Source organism: Cicer arietinum, chromosome 6 (genome assembly GCF_000331145.2).
Source record: "Cicer arietinum cultivar CDC Frontier isolate Library 1 chromosome 6, Cicar.CDCFrontier_v2.0, whole genome shotgun sequence".
In the NCBI taxonomy this organism is placed as follows: Eukaryota; Viridiplantae; Streptophyta; class Magnoliopsida; order Fabales; family Fabaceae; genus Cicer; species Cicer arietinum.
The window spans coordinates 58,670,441-58,690,181 of record NC_021165.2 but is presented as its reverse complement, the minus strand read 5'-3'; the positions used below and the strand labels follow the sequence as shown (position 1 = coordinate 58,690,181).

General features: G+C 29.4%; 1 long non-coding RNA gene and 7 other non-coding genes across 8 annotated transcripts; all 8 read right to left on the bottom strand.

Annotated features, from left to right (window-relative positions):
* Window positions 1–9,591: 9,591 nt before the first annotated feature.
* Window positions 9,592–9,707, bottom strand: LOC113787319 (small nucleolar RNA Z278). Its single transcript, XR_003473826.1, has one exon. It is a non-coding gene; the product is annotated as a small nucleolar RNA Z278 (small nucleolar RNA).
* A 242-nt stretch (window positions 9,708–9,949) lies between these two features.
* LOC113787291 (small nucleolar RNA Z223) lies at window positions 9,950–10,042 on the bottom strand. Its single transcript, XR_003473799.1, has one exon. It is a non-coding gene; the product is annotated as a small nucleolar RNA Z223 (small nucleolar RNA).
* Window positions 10,043–10,105: 63 nt separating this feature from the next.
* Window positions 10,106–10,193, bottom strand: LOC113787386 (small nucleolar RNA U36a). Its single transcript, XR_003473892.1, has one exon. It is a non-coding gene; the product is annotated as a small nucleolar RNA U36a (small nucleolar RNA).
* Window positions 10,194–10,449: 256 nt separating this feature from the next.
* Window positions 10,450–10,590, bottom strand: LOC113787397 (small nucleolar RNA snoR134). The gene has a single exon (XR_003473903.1). It is a non-coding gene; the product is annotated as a small nucleolar RNA snoR134 (small nucleolar RNA).
* A 2,138-nt stretch (window positions 10,591–12,728) lies between these two features.
* LOC140920968 (uncharacterized) lies at window positions 12,729–16,083 on the bottom strand. The gene is made up of 3 exons (XR_012163760.1): window positions 15,611–16,083; window positions 13,972–14,105; window positions 12,729–13,060 (listed from the first exon to the last, which is right to left on the bottom strand). It is a non-coding gene; the product is annotated as an uncharacterized lncRNA (long non-coding RNA).
* LOC113787313 (small nucleolar RNA Z278) lies at window positions 14,910–15,025 on the bottom strand. The gene has a single exon (XR_003473820.1). It is a non-coding gene; the product is annotated as a small nucleolar RNA Z278 (small nucleolar RNA).
* Window positions 15,219–15,311, bottom strand: LOC113787295 (small nucleolar RNA Z223). Its single transcript, XR_003473803.1, has one exon. It is a non-coding gene; the product is annotated as a small nucleolar RNA Z223 (small nucleolar RNA).
* Window positions 15,378–15,465, bottom strand: LOC113787387 (small nucleolar RNA U36a). Its single transcript, XR_003473893.1, has one exon. It is a non-coding gene; the product is annotated as a small nucleolar RNA U36a (small nucleolar RNA).
* Window positions 16,084–19,741: the final 3,658 nt, after the last annotated feature.

Genomic DNA, 19,741 nt, shown 5'->3' with positions numbered 1-19,741 from the left:
TTCTAATAATGTTTTATGATACTTCTTTCCAATTGATTTATTTTGGAACCAAGTCGGTCCCTTTAACAATTCCTCTGTGCGGTTTTGATATTAACAAAGGTATTTTCTGAGAATAATTTATTGCAATAATGACTTCCTTAAGTGTGTATGAATTAGAACAACAAAATCAAAAGAAACAACATCAGAAGAAGAAATCAAAAGCGAATGGGAGATTGTTAAAACCAAGACTTATAATAGAAAATCAAAACAAACGATCAAAGGAAACGACCAGAGGAATTGACTAAAGGAAGTTACCACAAGAAGATATCAGAAGAAGCGAAGTCAAACCCAGTCAACGCATATGCCTTTGAAGTCTGGAGCCATTGTTCAACTTTGCATCTGATGCATATATTCCACTGACTTTTGAAGACTTCAAGTTGTTCCATAATGTTGCCTCTGATATGCATCACACTCTAAGTTGCATTGACTCTGATAATGCAACAAATGTGATTTTCCTAAACCACTGATTCTAAGTCATGGAATATGCCTCTAACTATAATTATTCAAGAAAAGTATCCAACATTTGACTCCAACAATCAAGTAATACTTTGATGAAGAAAAGTCAATGCCTCTAATAGAAAGTCAACGATTCTGATAAAAGGTAATACTTTACAAACCTGAAATATAATTCCTGTAAGTCCAAGCTCAGGCTCGGATCCATCAAACGTATGAACGAAGATTCACATGAAGAGCTTTTGAACAAAATCCAAATTTGATACGATAGCAACGTTTGAAAATATCCAATTTGGAAACAAAATATTGCCTAATTGTCACATTATCAAAACATATCTTTCAAAATTAAAAATTGAAGGAAATCTTTGTTGACCAAGGTGAATTTGAGATATGATTCAGAAACTAAGCAAAATATTTGCAAACCCTAATTTCATCTATAAATAGTGGATCATGGTTGAAGAAGAAAGCAAGCACAATAATATACAGAAAATCTTATGAACTTAAATTTCTTTAAGTACTCATAATTCAAGGTTTCAATTTCAGCAAAAGCACTCGTTCAACTTTATATTATTTAGTGTTTAGTACTTCATTGTAAGTGTGTAATCATTGTAATAACATTGCTTAGAAGAAGCAAAACATAAACAATTTCACTCCTTTGTAACTTTGTCTGAAAGTGGCTTTAGTGTGCTTCAACAAATCTATGGATCACATATTGTGTTGATAAGACTTGACTTGTAGGATCAAGTGGGTGGTTTGCTTCTAACAATTTGTAGGTTTCAGATTGTGTAAAGAAGACTTGACTTATAGGATCAATGTGTGGTTTTCCTTAAAAAGTCTATAGGTTCAAGCTATTTTGATAAGACTGACTTGTAGGGTCATGTGCTATTGTAATTCAAGATATAGCTTCCAAGTTGATGGTGAACCAAGATAAAATCGGGAGCGCTATTTTTATTGATGTCTTTTCAAAGTTCACACCGATCAATCTTTTCAAGCTAAATCACAAGCTTTTTCATTCTTCATTCACTTTAAAACAATGATTAAAAATGAACTTGGTCTCAAAATTAAATCTTTGCAAATTGATGGTGAAAAAAGTATGTTGATTTTGCTTCTTTTCTCTCCACTTGCGGAATTACTCATAGAGTTTGTTGTCCTTATACACATGAACAAAATGGATCAGCTGAGCGTAAACATTGTCATATCACTGAGGTAAGACTCACTCTTTTAGCGAATGCTTCTATACCTTTGAAATGTTGGGGGGCATTCAAAACTGTAGTTTATCTTATTAACATATTTCCTATATTCTTAGGTTATAGTCCTAATCATAAAGGATATTTTTTTCTTGCCCCATGTGGTAGAATTTATATCTCAATGCATGTTAAATTAGATGAACATAATTTTCCCTTTTCTACTAATTATGCCTTTTATACCTCACAACCTGTTGCATCTATTAATTTTGATTTTGCACACATTGCCTCTATTCCTACATTTTCATATCAAAACATATTTTAGACTCTTACTAATGCTAATTCTTTTTGCATGACTCATTTGTTGTTCCTTCATACTAAGCATAAATCAATCAAGACAACATTAAATTGTCCACACTAGAAGTTAGCTATGGAGCAAGAATTTTCAACACTTCAAGAAACCAAGATCTAATCACCTCTCCATGTCCTACCTAACGCAAATGTAATTGGATGCAAATGGACTAATATTGGTTGTCAATGTAATAGTGTTGACTAATCATTGACTAATATTTCTTTAACCGAGGTCCGAATGACTTATTTGAAAATGTAAACTAATTAAACACTTAATTTATTTCTTTTTTTAATTTAGAGACTTATTCGGAGATTTGGATTAATTAAACAAAAAAACTACCATTTTTAATATTTTTACTCTGGTTGGTTTTTTATTAACCCAACCAAACTAAATACTAAAATTGATTCATTAATAAATTGAAGTTTTGCATTTAGTTTCTACCATCTTCTTTCACTCAAATACAATACACCCATTCCACCATCTTACTTTTACTATATGTATTTGTGTCGCTTTTGCGATCTTTAAAATTTGTTTTATTATAAGGGTGGTTTTGTTTTTGTCTTTAGGATTATTTAATGTTAATGAATTTATTGAGATTTTTTTTTTTATGGTAGTGGTGACTTTGTTTTGACATTTGATTTTGTTGATTGATATCATGTCTTTAATGAATTTATGATGTAGTACTTTCGACTCGATTACCTAAATATATCTGTCCACCTAGTCCCACCATTTGGCAAGCTAATCACGGGGTGAGTTGGCCCGTGTTGTCATCCCTACCTCTTAATGTCTTCTATTAAAATACCGACATATTTATATTTTACGGAAACCGTGTGGCTCGACCTTTTGATAATATTTAATACATGACAAAAAAAAATACACTTTTAACCCTTTAAGTTAATTAAGTTTCTGTTTAGGTCATTTAAGTTTCTTTTTTCTTGATTTAGTCCTTTAAGTTATATTGAATCACACAAACAATCCTATAAGTTTGAATTTTTTTCTCGAACTATTATCGTGAAATGTTAAGAACTAATTGAAACATTGCAATAAGTCGATTGTCCTGTTGAGACAAACTCTATATTTAAAGTTTTGATGAAAATAAACAAAGGTTAATTAAGAAAATTAATTATGATTCTAAAATGTTATGTTAATTTAACATGTGTTTTTGAGTGGATTTAATTAAGAACAGAATCAAGCAAATCAAGAAAAGACAACAACAAGATCATTCTGCATCATAACAGAGAATGATCTCCAGCTTCAAACAACTGTCCATATCAGCATATTGGTTAAAATTTTTCTATCTCTTTGACAAAGAGTCTGCCCTGGAAATCATTCATATCTAATCAATACATGGCAAGGAACAAGTAGGATTCATCCTAACTCAAAAAGGCTATTTGGCCTCAAAGATCAAAGGACTCAAAGACAGACAAAAGTCATGACAGTTTGCAAACTTCAAAAATCAAATGTCAAGAAAGTTCGATCAATCTTGACATATGACAAGACAATTACAAAGGAAATCCAGAATGATTAAAACGGGAACTCCATAATGATTATTGAAGCTCAAGAAAGTTCAAACTAACAAACCAAGAATGTTAATCATTCTTCGTTTTCTGCACAATAACAGCAGCACTACATCTTCTCTGATTTGGTCTGTAATTCATCTCCAACATTCTCTAGCTACACTCAAGACTCAAGACAGATAATGTACCATCCAAGATCAATAAAGAAACGTCAAGAGTATTTTCTATAAAGGACAGAATTGCTTTAAATGTTAAACCAATAAAGTCAAAAAGCTATTTCAAAGAAGGATTATTTCTATTCTGAAATAATGTTTCAGTCAAAAAAGCAGAGCCTCTCCAACAACTCTTGTACCTTCATTCAGTGCCTCTACATCCTATAAATAGAAGGCTAATATCCTGATTCAAGCAGAGAAATTCAAGTGCTTCGAAATCCATAAATCAATCACATACATACTTGAAATTCTGCAAAACAAAGGCAATCACACTTTCTGATTTCTGCGAAATAGTTGCTGGTTCATACTCATCTATTAGCTTGTGCAATTATCATTATATCCTTTGTAAAGAATCAATTCTCAAACAAGAGTTGAGAAATATCAGATTCTGTCAAAACAATCAAATTGTAAAAACTCAAACTATAAGAGTTTCTTTATAGTTTGTTTTAAGATTACTTCCTATCAAGGTTAGATAGGTGCTGGTATTGCTCTCTGGGTGGAAAGCAACAGAGTTTGAAATAGATCAAGGTTGATCTAGACTAGGTGTTGTAAGATCAAGAAAGCTCTTTGTTTTAAACACTAAGTGGAAAATCTCACAGTGTGAGGATTGGACGCAACCCACGTTGGGTGAACCAGGATAAAATCTTTGTGTGGTATTCTCTATCCTATCTTTCTATTATCATACTGAATTAATTAACTAAGATAAAACATAAATTGATTTTCTGTTTTCAACTAATCAAGGAACGTTCTCTGTTTTAATACAAAAACCAAGAACGTTCTCCGTTTTCTGTTTTCGTAACCAAGATCAATCTTGAGTTATTTTCTCAAGTTTTAACAGGAATTTTTAAAAGGTGCATTTACAATTCAAACCCCCCTTTCTTGTAAATCAATATTGTTACTTCATGTCCAAGTTATTTTTCAAATGGAAGGAGTTAAAGACATTGATTATGTGGATAGTTATTTATTATGAAGAACATATTATTGCATTATTTGGTAGAGTTTTTAATTTAAGAAGTTTTCAATTGCACCGATCATTGTAGAAAATATTATAAATGACTAATGATGCAAATATAATGTAATTTAAAATATCAAAACAGGAAGAAAAAAAAAATAAAGAACTTAATCGGGAGCATGACTAAACTTAAAGGACTATAGATGTATTTTTATTCAAATAAATGAGAAAAACGGTTGTGAAAAATTGTTGTTAAGATTAGTGGTGTTCATGGTCCGAAAATCAAACTGAATTGCACTATATTAATAGTGCAGTTCATATTTTAAAAATCACTTTCAAAAAAGCGGATTAATTTTTAAATCAGTTACAGTTCAGTTATGAATCGATTTAAAAGTGATTTATAATTATAAACCGATTTAATATGTTTAAACCAATTTCAAACCATTTTTTTATTAAAATCAATTTGAATTGGCTTTTACTATAAAAAAAAAATTAAAACTTTTTCTTGTTGTTAATAAGGATGAAAACCTTTGCAAAACAAATTTCGGCTTGTTTTATTTTTTTAGAACTAGTATGGTACTAATTGTTGAAACATAAACCTAAAAATTTGCAAATGAAATCCTAACAATGAATCAGATACAGAAAATGAAACCCTAACAATTTGTAGAAAAAAATAAAAAAAATGAAACAGAAACGAGAATGGTGAGAAAAACAAAAGTGGTGTGCGACACTTACGATGGCGGAGAAGTTGAGATGTGATGGTGTCGATTAGATGGCGAAGTCACGTCGGAGACGTGGTCGCACAGAGAAAGCTTGCGTCGGAGATGAGATACAAAGGGTTACGTGATCAGAGATGAGATGAGTTAAGTCAAACAAAGGTTTGTGGATTAAGAGATGCGACGATGCTGGAGATGGTACGCTACTCTCGGAGAGAGAGTGGTGGGATTTAGATATTTTATGTATTAACTGAAAAAAAATTATTCTATGATTTTGGTTGAAAAAAGTTTAAAAGTGGTTTAAACTAGTTTTTTTTAATAAAGTTTAGTTAACTGGATTTTTTAAATTTATGATTCGATTTATAAACTATTTAATTGATCTAATTTTTTTAATGTAATACAATCTAATTTATCAATATAATCTAAGTGACCATATATGTTACACACCTCTAATTAAGATAGACGGTCTTTGAATGGTTGTTAATCAATCCAAAAAGATCATATGGATTCTATCATTTTAGATGTCAAGGTATACCCATCCTCTCAAAGACGAGTACATATTTTCACTAGATTATGTATGTGGGTCATAATTATGCCTCCAGGTTCTTCCTTTCTATCCATTATAATGACTCATTGTCTCCTCTTGCTTTTGGATTATTTTTATCAAACTTTTTTTAAAAATGCTAAATTATTGGTTGGGCCTATATTTATCCTTCCATGTTATATATTGTTTCGGTTTATTAAAGATAGATTTTTAACTTTTTGTTTCCAGTTTTATCTTTTATTTTGTGTTATTTATTTGAATATTTTTAAAATTTATAGCATTAGATTTCTCATATTTAAATAGTTACTTTAAAAGTGAGGTGTGTTTCTAAGAGTAGTATAATAAAAGCAAAATATACACAATAATTTTAAAAAATTAATAAAAGTGTCATTTTATTAAAAAAGAAAAAAGGGTTATAGGGTAAATATTATCAATATAGTAAATAGAAGTTATCAAAAAGTTGCAAGTAAACCATCAAGACCCTTGATTATAATATTAATATATAAAAATGGTAAAAACTACCTTTTCCTTTGGTGGACAAAACTAGTAACTTCTCCACCTAAAATGTCACCACCTGAGTTATAGATTTTAGACGTCTAGCAACAAAATCACGAAGGCATAAGCAAGTGGCTAGCTAGACCAAATCTCAAAGCTAAAGTAAACTGCCTCAAACTCTTTACACTAAAACATTTTGGATGTAATGGAACGCCACTTTTAAAGCCAGCTAAAAAACCGTTTCTAAAGTGTGCAAGAGGCAACGCATTTTTTATTCAGTTGTCTTTGTTATACTAGTCTTAGGAGATGTTTTCCATTTGAAAGATTTTAAAATACTCTTTTGTCTTTTGTGATAGAAATTTTTTGAAGTATTTAATCAAGATTTTAATGTAATTAAAAAAAGTCTTAGAGTGTGTTTGGTTAGATTGGTTGAAAATTCTAGGATTTTAAAATTCTAAACAATTTAAATGTTTCGATTGCATTCCCTTCATTTACAAATTTTGTTGTTTGGAAGTGAACAATTGTTTATTTAAAATTGAGTTATTTAATCATTTTCAAAAAGCTTGGGACAAAAGTAAAAAATAAGTTTTGATCTAAAAACAAAATTTTGGAAAAATGTAGGTAAAATTATGCAAATTTGTAAGGACCAAAAAGCAAATTTTGAAAATTTTATGCACTAATTTGCAAAAACAAATATAAGGACTAATATGCAAATTTTAAAACATCTAAGATCAAAATTATAAATTTTAAAAATATTATAGGTACCCTTTTCAGATTCATAAATTATAAGGAATGAGGAATTTGAAATTCTTAGTTTTTAGATGATATTTGAAATTCTTTAAATTTAGGTTTTACAAAATATCTCATAAAATCTCTTCATTTTGAAAATTTTCCAAATTTATTATACAAACACTATAATTTGCTTTAAAGATTTAAATTCCTCTAAAAAGTAAATTCCTTCAAAAAGTTCTCTCATCTAAACACACTCTCGGCATATTTAATTAGAATTATTTAAAAAATTTAAACAAAGTATAAAAATTAAGTGGTATTTAATCAATATGTCTTACATTTTATAAAAAAGCCTTGTAACATTCAAAATCTTTCAAATTTTGATAGATTACATTCACCTACTTTTGTGCCATATCAGCCACAAGTTTTTTATATGTTGGAAAAGAAAATTATTTACTCTGGTGAGTATTTTTTTAATTTATGTTGTTTTGAAGCATTCATGGATAATGTGTAGGAGTTGTGAGAGAGTGGGATATACTAAAAGAGAAGGAAAAAAAAATGTTACTCTAGTGGGCTGGCTACCAATAAATGAGATCATAACTATAAATGCAAGTGAGAAAAAAAAAAGGGTAAGTGGAAGTAATATATTTGAAAGTGGGAGTAGTGAGAACAAATAAAATGGATTTGATACGGTAAAGTGTATGATAAAAGAGGTTTGTAGTGTGCACTCCCATTTTGACCTCCCACCCTCCATTCATATGGAAAAGACTATATTGCCCCCTCCATTCATATGGAAAATATTGAAACATTCAAAATACAAAAGTAAGTAAAAATTCGAAACTTCCAAATATTCGAAACAGAAGTTTACCAAAAATTCGAAAGATTCTATGATGATGAAACTTTCGAAGTTCATTTTTCCCAAAAATAATGAAACTTTCGAAACTTTCATTGAATACGAAAGTTTCGAAATGCAAAACTGTCGAACATATTGAAACTTTCGAAAATTCAACTTTCGGAAGTTTGAAATTCAATGAAAGTTTCAAATTTTTAAAAATTAGTAATAAATTTAATTAATAATAATTTTAATTGGTAATAAATTTAATTAATAATAAATTTTAAAAAAAAAATTGAAAAATGCGAAAGTTTCGAAGTTTTTGAAACTTTCGAAACTGACATAATTCAAATGTTTGAAACTGTCGAAGAATATGTGTTTCAGAAGTTTCAAATTCATCGAAACTTTTGAAATTTTCTGAAATTTGTGTTTCGGAACTTTCAATTTCATCCAAAGTTCCGAAAGTTATAACTTCGAAAGTTTCACATTCTTTCAAACTTTCGAAGGTTTCTGGAAAAGTTCATTTCGAAACTTTCAGATTCATCCAAAGTTTCGAAATTTGTATTTAATTATGTTAATTTATATTTCAAATGTTTTGAATTTAACTAAAGTTTCGAAATATAGAAAAAAAAACTCACTTTGAATAATTTTGAAAGTTTGAAACTTTCGAATATCCTAAAATTTTTGGAAAGTTTTGAATGTGGGGTGAAAAAAGAGACTGGTAAAATAAAAAAGATAAAACAGTCAATATCAAAAATTGGAGAGGTAAAAACATAAAAGTGCACGGTACATTTCTCATAATAAAACTATGGGAGCTCAATAATCTAACTGTCCATCGAAGAAGAAGATGGCTACAACATTTTTTATATCCATTTGTTTATTATTCTGATGATAAGTAAAAACATCCTCTTTCAAAGTCAGCGGGAACTGATTTCCTCTCCTTTTTAGACTATTTTTCATTTCTTCAGCTATGGCTGATGATTTAAGGTTAATTTCTAGTTTAAAATCAATGTTCACATGAATGATCTTAAGATTTTTGCTGTTGTGAATTGTATTATTCTTAATCATGTAATTTCTATAATTTTAACGAATAAATACTATTTTTTACTAAAAAATAAATACATAAATAAAATCCATCATATTAGATTAGGACATTTTTTTCGATAAATTCGTGACTTGTCCACTATGATTTTATATTATTATTATTATTATTATTATTATTATTATTATTATTAATTTGTCAATAATTAATCAATACATAAATATAATTATTCACAAATTATTGTCAAATTTATCATCAAGAAGATGGCATTAAAATTTATTAAGAAACTCCTTTACTCAATGTCATATCAAAATATCTTTACAAAATTAAAAAACTAATTTGATCACGATTGCAATTTCTAGCTAAAATTAATAGAGCTGTTTAATTAGTTAAAAAGTAAAAACGGTTTGTTATCATCAATGTGGGCAGATGTACACTCCTTTACTAATTTGTTCTTCAAACACTGAACAAACAAAGATGATTCAGTGTATAGTGAAACTCACAAATAAAAATAGTTTATTTTTGCCTCAGTTAAATCCATAGATGTCATATGAATGTAGTTTTACCAAGTAGGTTCTCCCTGAAGACAGGGGCTTGGCTCCACAACACCTCAAACAAGTTGGATTATATCATCATCAGCAATGTTACAAGCTACCAATATACAAAATACAATCGTGAAAATACAAAGACATTAAAAATCAATACAAAAAAAAAACGAATAAACACTATCAAGTTCAACCAATCAAAAATCAGTGTTAGTTTAAAAAAAGATATTTATGATTAAAATCAAATATATTTTAGTGACACTCGGACTGTTACAGTGATTGCATATATGAATTTAATCCTTAAAACATTAAACAAAAGCAACTTTTTTACAAAATTGAGAGGCTCAGAACATTAGACAGCTCTAACAATCACGATTTTTCAGAAGCAGAACTGGCATGAAGCTGTAATTAGAAATCATCATAGCCAACAATTATCAATAAACAAAACCAACATTACAAATTTCAATTAAAATAAAAAGGAAAGATAATATTCAGGCTCATATAAAGAAATTCAACCATGTTTCAGTCCTTAATACTTCATCGAGAATCTCAGAAGCGCGGATAATATGTAATCATAGCCAAGAATTAAAACAACCCTAATAAAAACGAGATAAAATTCAATTTTTATGAATTAATAATTGATAATGTAAGAGGTGTTTTCTGAGGGACAATAAGAAAAAGAAAAGACCTCAAAATGAAAACGACCGCGTTTGAATTTATGCCTGAAGGACTAGCTCAAAATTCCAAAGTGTTTGAAAACAAGCTGAAGGTAAAGCGAGGCAAATTAAGATTTCAAAACTAATAAAAAGAAATTAGCAATCGAAAATAGCTAATCGAGAATGTAGCCATTACTTTGACACAGATTCAATCGTGGAATAAGTAAGACTGAACTGCAACACGAACGGCATTGATTTTGCACGAGCAATGGGGCTTTCACCTCATACATTATTCAGAGAAGCCCGGGGTTGCATCGTGCGTATAATTTAATAGAAAAAGAAGATAAATCGAATCGAAAATCTTACGTTAAATTGATTTACAGGAAAATGGGAAAAGTTTGTATCAGTGCCGCAAAACCCTAATCTTTTGATATGTTGAAAACAGTTAGAAATCAGAGTTTTATATAGGCGTGCGTATACATGCGGCTCATACACTACACTTATAGCTAGTTTTAAAATACCAAATTAAGTACCAATATTTTTTTTCAAAGAGAAAATAAAGTACACATGGTTAGCTTCCAATTGTGTTGAGACTCCAAATTAAACATTTATTATTTACAATATTTTGAAATATTAGTAAAAATAAACAAATTTACTACCTACACCCCTCACTTTACTACCCACATCCCTTTTAAAAAAAAACATAATACCCAAATTGCCCTTGCATATTTATAATATTCTTCAACTTCATTTACTTTTTCATCACCATTCTTAACCACTCAAAACTTACATGTCACAAAATTATCATAACTGACCCATCATATTTATTGTTCTGTTTTTGAGTTCGTAATTTTTTTCAAAATTTGAGAACATTACGTGAACTGAATTCACGTAGGTTGTAAAATTGTAAAAGTCTCAGATAGTACGTGAATTAAGTTCACGTAAACGTACGTGATTTAAAATTGCGTAATTAATGGAGTTTGAGACTTATTTGTGGTACATGAACTGAGTTCACGTACATTGAAAAATTGTAAAAATCTCAGATTGTACATGAACTAAGTTCACGTAAACGTACTTGAACTGAGTTCACGTAAACGTACTTGAACTGAGTTCACGTAAACGTACTTGAATTACGTTCACGTACATTGTAAAATTATAAAAATCTCATATTGTACGTGAACTGAGTTCACGTAAACGTACTTGAACTGAGTTCACGTAAACGTACTTGAACTGAGTTCACGTACATTGGAAAATTGTAAAAATCTCATATAGTACGTGAATTGAGTTCACGTAAAGGTATTTGAACTGAGTTCACGTACACGTACTTGAACTGAGTTCACGTAAACGTACTTGAACTACATTCACGTACATTGTAAAATTATAAAAATATCAGATTGTACGTGAACTTAGTTCACGTAAACGTACTTGAACTAAGTTCACGTAAACGTACTTGAACTAAGTTCACGTACATTGTAAAATTGTAAAAATCTCAGGTTGTATGTGAACTGAGTTCACGTAAACGTACTTGAACTGAGTTCACGTACATTGGAAAATTGTAAAAATCTCATATAGTACGTGAATTGAGTTCACGTAAAGGTATTTGAACTGAGTTCACGTACATTGTAAAATTGTAAAAATATCAGGTTGTACGTGAACTGAGTTCACGTACACGTACTTGAACTGAGTTCACGTACATTGGAAAATTATAAAAATATCAGATAGTACATGAACTGAGTCTACGTAAACGTACTTGAACTGAGTTCACATACATTGTAAAATTGTAAAAAAACGTACTTGAACTGAGGAAACGTACTTTTAAAATGACTAAAATGAAGGTTAAGGTTTTGAGGATATGGATGAAGATGTTGATGAAGAATAAAGTTAGGGTTTTGAAGATGAAGATGAAGATATTGATGAAGATGAAGATTATGGTTTTGAAGATGAAGATGTAGACAATAGGTAAAGGCTTTTTGGGTAATTTATTTTTTTATTTAAAAAGAGGGGTGTGGGTAGTAGAGTGAGGGGTATAGGTAGCATTTTTGAAAAATAAAATACAAAAATATTGGAGATCAAAACCTAAAAGGACAATCCTAAAAACTATTGTTTTAATAAAATAAATTATCAGAAAAAATCAAAGAGATAAAGTCATTTTATGGATAAACCATGTTTAAAAGAGTGCGGTAATTATTTATATAAATCAGCATAATTTATTGAAAACATTTGAAATATTAAAAAGAAAAATATCTCATCAATGAAGGTTAACAATGGGAAACCACAAATTAACGATCTTTTAAGTACATTGATTACATTCTCTAAACATATGAGAGTTAATACATCTTAGTCTTTTAACTATCTCAAGACAATTAAGTCATCTATTTCTAATAGACTAACAAAGAACATTTCTTGGAAGTCATATTTGCCAATTGAGAAGAGATATAATAAAATCTTATAGTTGGTTGTTCCAATAAAAATCATATATTTTATTGAATCATAGGGACAACAAACAATAAACTATAACAAATTTAGTATTCAAAAATCATAAATTTCCTAATACATAAAGGAGAATCACAAAAAAAAATAAAAAATATAAGTAAAGAAATACCACTGCAAAAAAATTAACTTCTTGTGACAGACAACATTTGTCACCTAAAAGTCAAAACCTGTAGGTAAAGGTCAATACTATTTTGAGTTACACTCGGATGCGCGGTCAACTTTAAGGGGGCGGTTTGCTATGCCTTGACGCCTGTCACTACATGTTTTGAAGACTGTCACTACATGCTTTTGATTTCTACCTGCAATAATGACTGTCACTAAAAACTAGATAAATATAAATAAAGAATTGATTTATTCTTATGGTATTGTTTGTACTAAAAACTATAAATATAAATAAACATTGACGTATTCCTACAATATTGTATGTCACTAAAAACTAGATAAATATAAGGCTTAATTGCAATTTTGGTCCCCTATTTTAGCTGAATCACGAAAGTAGTCCTCCTATTTTATTTCTCCCTAGTTTTAGTCTCAAACAGAATTTTGGTCCAAAACTTGATGAAGTAACATTTTTTAAAGTCGCATCACACCATTTATGATCATAGATTTCATGTACAATTGTTGCACACAAGATCTTGAGGCATGAAATGACTTAAATAAATGCAAAAAAAATGAAATTTCATCAAGTTTTAGTCCAAAATTCTGAATTGAGGACTAAAACTGGGGAGAAATAAAATAGGGGGACTACTTTCCCAATTCAACTAAAATAGGGGTACTAAAACTGCAATTAAGCCTAAATATAATTAACGAAATGATCTATTCCTACAATATCATCTGTCACTAAAACTTATTATTATTTATTAAATTTTTTATCTCTATACTAATTGTAATTTTAAATTATTAATATCAGTAAATTAAATTTAAATTTCTAATTTATTTTTATTAACTAATCCCGTTGAAACATACAATCAAATGACAATGATTTAGGAATAAGGCATGGCGCACTATATGGCAATGAATTAAAAACGAGGGGAGGAATAAACTGGCGCACTATATGCTCAGGTTATGAATTAGGTGTATAACACAAGGCATGCATTGACTATAGCGAAAATGGCAATGACTCGTATTCTAAAATCAACATTCGGCAAATATGAAGACAACAATAACTGGCATCAATATAGAGACCGAAAAATCAAATGCTTCTACTTACAGTCAATTCAGGAAAGATTTTATCATGTTGCCAGCAAACACCTAAAACCTTTTGTATCAGTCAATTTATAATAACTCCACTCGTTTTTTAAGCTTATCATTTGCCTCTTTAAGTGCGCCAGTTTCTCTTGCAGCCTAAAGCATATTAAAACAGATATCAACTGAGAGTAGAGAGAAACACAAAAATCAGGAATAAGAAAAAATGAGGCTGCTTAAATATTAATTGATGAGTCATATAGAATCAATATATGAGGTTCCTAATTAAAACACCAACAAATCACAATACAAGAAGAAAAATTGAAACAAAACCATGTCATTTTGTAAATTAAAAAGCTGTCAGAAAGTGAGAACAAAAAGAAGAGGGTCAAAGAATTATTTAACTGAAATTGAAGAATTGTAAATTGAAATTTTAGATTAGCACTCATATCAGCTCAAAAACAGAAAAAATCACAAACCCACAACCTCATTCAGCAAATCACGAAAAATGACACTTAAGAAAGATTACCAAAATAAAAATTGAAATCACAAACAGAAATGATTTTGAAAGAGAATAGAACTTACTTGCTACTGCAAATCGCGAAGTAAAACGAGAGAGATGAATTTAGGGTTGTTCGAAATTGAATTTAGGGTTTTTAGGGATGATGGTTCATTGAAAAGAGTAGAGAGAAAAGAGTTTGAGAAATGCAAAGAAAAATTTGTGGAATTTGGGATTTTCTCAGTGTTCGTTCAAATGTGTAGTTGCATTTTCATGGTAGAAGACCAAAGGGCAAAACTTACATTTTTGTGCATTTAATTTTTTTACAAAAGAGCATAATATTTTTAGAAACAGTGACACTCAAACTGTAGCTAAAAGTAACTTTAGTGACAGATAAAACAACATCACAAAATTTTCAATAGATTTTTTTTTTTGTAGTGCACCTTCTAAATGTATATTGTTTTGCCTCAGTTAAATCCATAGATGTCATATGAATGTAGCTTTACCAAGTAGGTTCTCCCTGATGACAGGGGCTTGACTCCACAACAACTCAAACCAGTTGGATTAAAACATCATAGGCAATGTTACATGTTATCAACATTAAAAAAAAATCCATACAAAATAAATCTAAAGTTTCAATCAATCACAAATCATGGTTTGTATAACTATAAAGATAAATAAGATTAAATAGCATTCCTCTGATTGTGAGGCTGTCTGTACATATGAATTTTAATGCTTAAAACATTAAATAAAAAGCAATTTATTTCAAAATTGAGTGGCTCGGAACATTAAACAGCTCTAACAATCACGAATTTCAGAAGCAGAACTGGCATTGAAGCTGTGATTAGAAATCCTCATAGCCAACAATTACTGAAAAAATAAAATTCAATAAATACGAATTTCGATTAAAATAAAATGGAAAGATAATATTCATGCTCATATAAAGAAAGTCAACCGTGTTTCAGTCCTTAATACTTCATCAAGAATCTCAGAAGCGCGGATAATATGTAATCATAGCCAAGAATTAAAACAAATCTAGTAAAAAAACAAAATAAAAATTTCAATTTTTATGAATTAATAATTGATAATATAAGAGGTGTTTTCTGAGAGACAATAAGAAAAAGAAAAGACCTCAAGGTGAAAACGACCGCGTTTGAATTTATACCTGCGGCGAGATGCTGGACTTTCCGCTGCCTTTCTCCTCCGCGTTAAGATCACCTCATCCGCTGCCTTTCGCCGGTGAGTCAAGGCTGAACCTCCTTCCCAGGAACCTACCTCTATTCAAGGAAATCATACCCGCTCTCGCTCGTTACTCAACGCATACAGTTCTCCTCATTGTGTCTAACCCTGTCGATGTTCTCACCTACATCGCTTGGAAGCTCTCCGGGTTTCCATCCAATCGGATTATCGGGTCGGGTACCAACTTGGACTTCTCTCGCTTCTGTTTCCTCATTGCTGATCACCTTGAAGTCAATGCTAAGGATGTCAATGTTCAAGTCATTCTCATTTTATTTTTATTATTATTATTTTCGTGAAGTGGTTTTTTTTGTCGCGAGGATGATTTGAAATTAAATAAAGTAGTGAATTATAGTATTTTTTAAGTTTAATAGATCTTTTCAAATCACATTGACACTTTGCCTCTAATTGGTAAAATTAAGTTATAAGTTGATTTATAATTGAAAAGCTATTTGATATCTTGATAGCGAATATTGTCTGATAGCTGGTCGATAGCTGATCGCAGATATCATTTGATAGTTGGTCGATAGCTGGTAGTTGTTATCGCCCAATAACAGATATAGTTTGATAGCTGGTAGCGGCTATCGCCCGATAGATGGTAGCGCTCGATAACTGGTAGCGGCTAACGCCCAATAGTTGATAGTGGCTATCGCCCAATAGCTAGTATAGTTGGTAGCGGCTATCGCCTTATAGCTGGTAGCGCCTATCTCCCCGATAGCTGGTAGCGCCTATCGCCCCGATAGCCGGTAGCCCCTATCGCCCCGATAGCCAGTAGCGCCTACCACCCGATAGTCGGGCGCCTATCGCCCGATAGCCGGGTGCGCCTATCAGGCAATAGCTGGTTGCAGCTATCAGACGATAGCTGGTTGCAGCTATCAGACGATAGATGGTTGCAACTATCAAGCGATAGCACAATAGCTGGTAACCACTATTGTCTAACTATCTGTCGATAGCCGCTATCAGCTATCAGGCGATGGAAAATGGAAAATCTTACGATGATTTCGACGGAATTAGGGGATAGTTTTAATCAGTGCCGCAAAACTCTAATTGTTGATATATGTTGAAAAGAGATAGAAGTCAAGAAGTCAAGAAGTCAGAGTTTTATATGTGAAAAAGAAAACCCTACATCTGGATTATACCCCACTTCTAATACATTTCTAAAAAATTATCCAACAAATAATTAGGCTCTACATACAAGAAATGTTTATAGTCGTACTTCATAAAATATTATAAAAATTTAATCCACTAAAATTTATAATTTTTTAATTTAAAAATATCAACAGAAAACTTGAATTTCAAATTTATTTTTTATAAAAAATTTATTATATTGTAGAAAATATACCAATAAAAATTTATTTAAAGTATATAGCATCTCAACAACAATAACTAAAATTACATGTATAATAGTTTTATAGAAATTAAAACATGTATTTCTAGAATATAAAAATTAAAATTGAAAGATTAAAATTTTATGAGAAGTAAAACATATTTAAGTTTTATTAATCAACTCTCTTACGATTAAAATTTGGATTAATTTTAAAGTGGCATTTGATCCATTTATCCATCATTCATCCAATCCATCTCATGCATCTACTACCTAATATAAATTTTAATAGATTAAATTCAATTCATTCATTTTAAAATATGGACGGATCCAATTCATCCAACTATCTTTTTTTTTTAAATTCAATGGATCACATAGTTCATTTATTCAATTCTAATGGATTAAATTTTTTAAAATATTATATATTTATTTCAAGAAAAACTCTTTTTTATTATACAAATATATTTTTTTAAAAGAAATTAATTATTTTAAAACTAATTAATTTTAAAAATAGTTTTACTTATTGTTTTTAAAAAAGTGATTTAATATTTATTATTTTAAAAACTACTCTTAGAAAACTCTAAATTTTTAAATATTATTTTTATTACCAATATCTTTATTATATTTGAAAACATAAATTAAGTAATGATTTGTTTTTATTATAAAACAAAATATTATTAAAAAAAACATTTTTTTTTGTTTAATTAAAAACAACAATTTCATTTTTTTATTAGTTTATAAAAACGTAATTTATTATTAAATTAAATAGGGTGGTGGTTGATTGTCGGATAACAACCATGAGACTATCGCCGCCAGTCGATGTGGTGGTTGTTGTAACACCGTCTTGGCAACCACCCCTATTATTTAATTATTAATTATTAAATTAATCACCTATTTAATAATAATAATAATAATAATAATAATAACTATTATAATAAATTGATTTTTAAAATTAATATAAAAAACTGATTTTAAATAACTTTTTAAAAATGTTTAAAAACAGTAATTTTCAGTATTTAATATTTTTGAAACATTTTTATATTTAAAAATAATATAAAAAATAGTTCTATTAATTTTTTTAAAACATAATATTAAGTGGATTGGATGGGTATCTATCCTTTGAAATGTGATAATGGATGAACTGAATGATTTTAGTTTTTAATAGATGGATTTGATTAAATTTGTTTTAAGAATCTTTAGTGGATTGTAATCAGCTAATCTTTATTTGAGTCCCTTTAAGATATGTGAATTATGATTTTAGTGCATGTAACTAAAGATTTAGATCTCATTCTTGTAATATTAGATTCTTCAATTGTTTATCATTTAATTTTGTTCCTGTGAACCTAACAACATGACATGACATGCTAAGGTGAATTATAAATAATAAATTAAATATTTAACTTTATCTTAATCATAAAAAATTAGTGTTGTAGGTGAAAAATTAGAAAAGTTAAATATTTAATTTATTAACTCACCGTGGGAGGTTTTTGAATGAAAAATGGTTGTGAAAATGGTAATTGGTGGTTGAGAGTAGATGTATTTTTAGTGGTTATAAAGGTAGGAAAATATAAAGGATGAGAAAAAAAGGTCGAAGATAATAGAGGAGAGTACCTCCAAAAAATGAGATGACGAAAACCTCAAGAAAGAAGATATAACAAGATGATACTACTAAGGAAAAAATCATATTAAAAGGTAAGACAAACTCAAATAGAAGGACGAGCTTCTCTTTCGGAGCTCATTCCATAATATACGACGATAAAGTTTAATTACAAAAAAGAACAATCAAATTCGTATTGTACCAAGATCAATAAGGAAATACTTCAACTTCTAAAACAAAATATTACTTTCCCTGTTTTGCAAATAGTGTCACTTATTCTTATTTCACATATTTAAGAAATTAAAAAGTGATTATCATATTACCTCAATTTTATCCGACCAATTAAAAGTAATTCCAAAAAATAAGTAAAAATATGTTTAATAAATATTTTGCAATTATTATTATTAAATCTAAAAAATCATCATTTTATAAATTTGACTCAATTTTGAATACATATTTATCTAAGTTCCAATTACATTATACTTACCGCATAAAATAAAATATAAAACAAAAAATATACTTTTTTCTTTCTCCGCCCAACGCCTCCCTCCCCTTCTTTTCAGCCTCCCTCTCCTTCTTTTCAATTTCTATTTTTTTCTCTCTAATAAAGCTATAATCTTCACTAAGAATGCACACTATCAAAAAGAGTTCAACCATTCTTTTTCTTGTTCATCTCTACACAGTTCATCATTTATGCAAAAACAATAGAAAACCTAAACATCAATTTATTTCGTCGACACAAATATTTACCTTTGTAGCCTATAAATTGAGAACAAAAAAAATCAAAGAGACAAAGATTTATTTTGTTTCTTCCAGAAAAATCATGACATATAAAATGAGTGATTTTTTTTCAAAAAAAAAAAAAGAGGGAAGAGAACATAGAAGTTTGTTTTTTCCTAAAACAAAGAAAAAAAAAAACAACCTAAGAAAGAAGACTAGAGAAGAAAAATATAGAAAGATCTAAAAATCTACCATCTTCTTTCATCAAATCAAGTCATAACCATAAACAAACCCAAATCCATTTAACAACACAACCAACAAGACTCAAATAAAAAAAAAAATATACATGAATATAGATAATGGAGAAGAGAACCGTAAAATCGAACGTTCCTAATCCGCCGCGCACCACCACATCAATC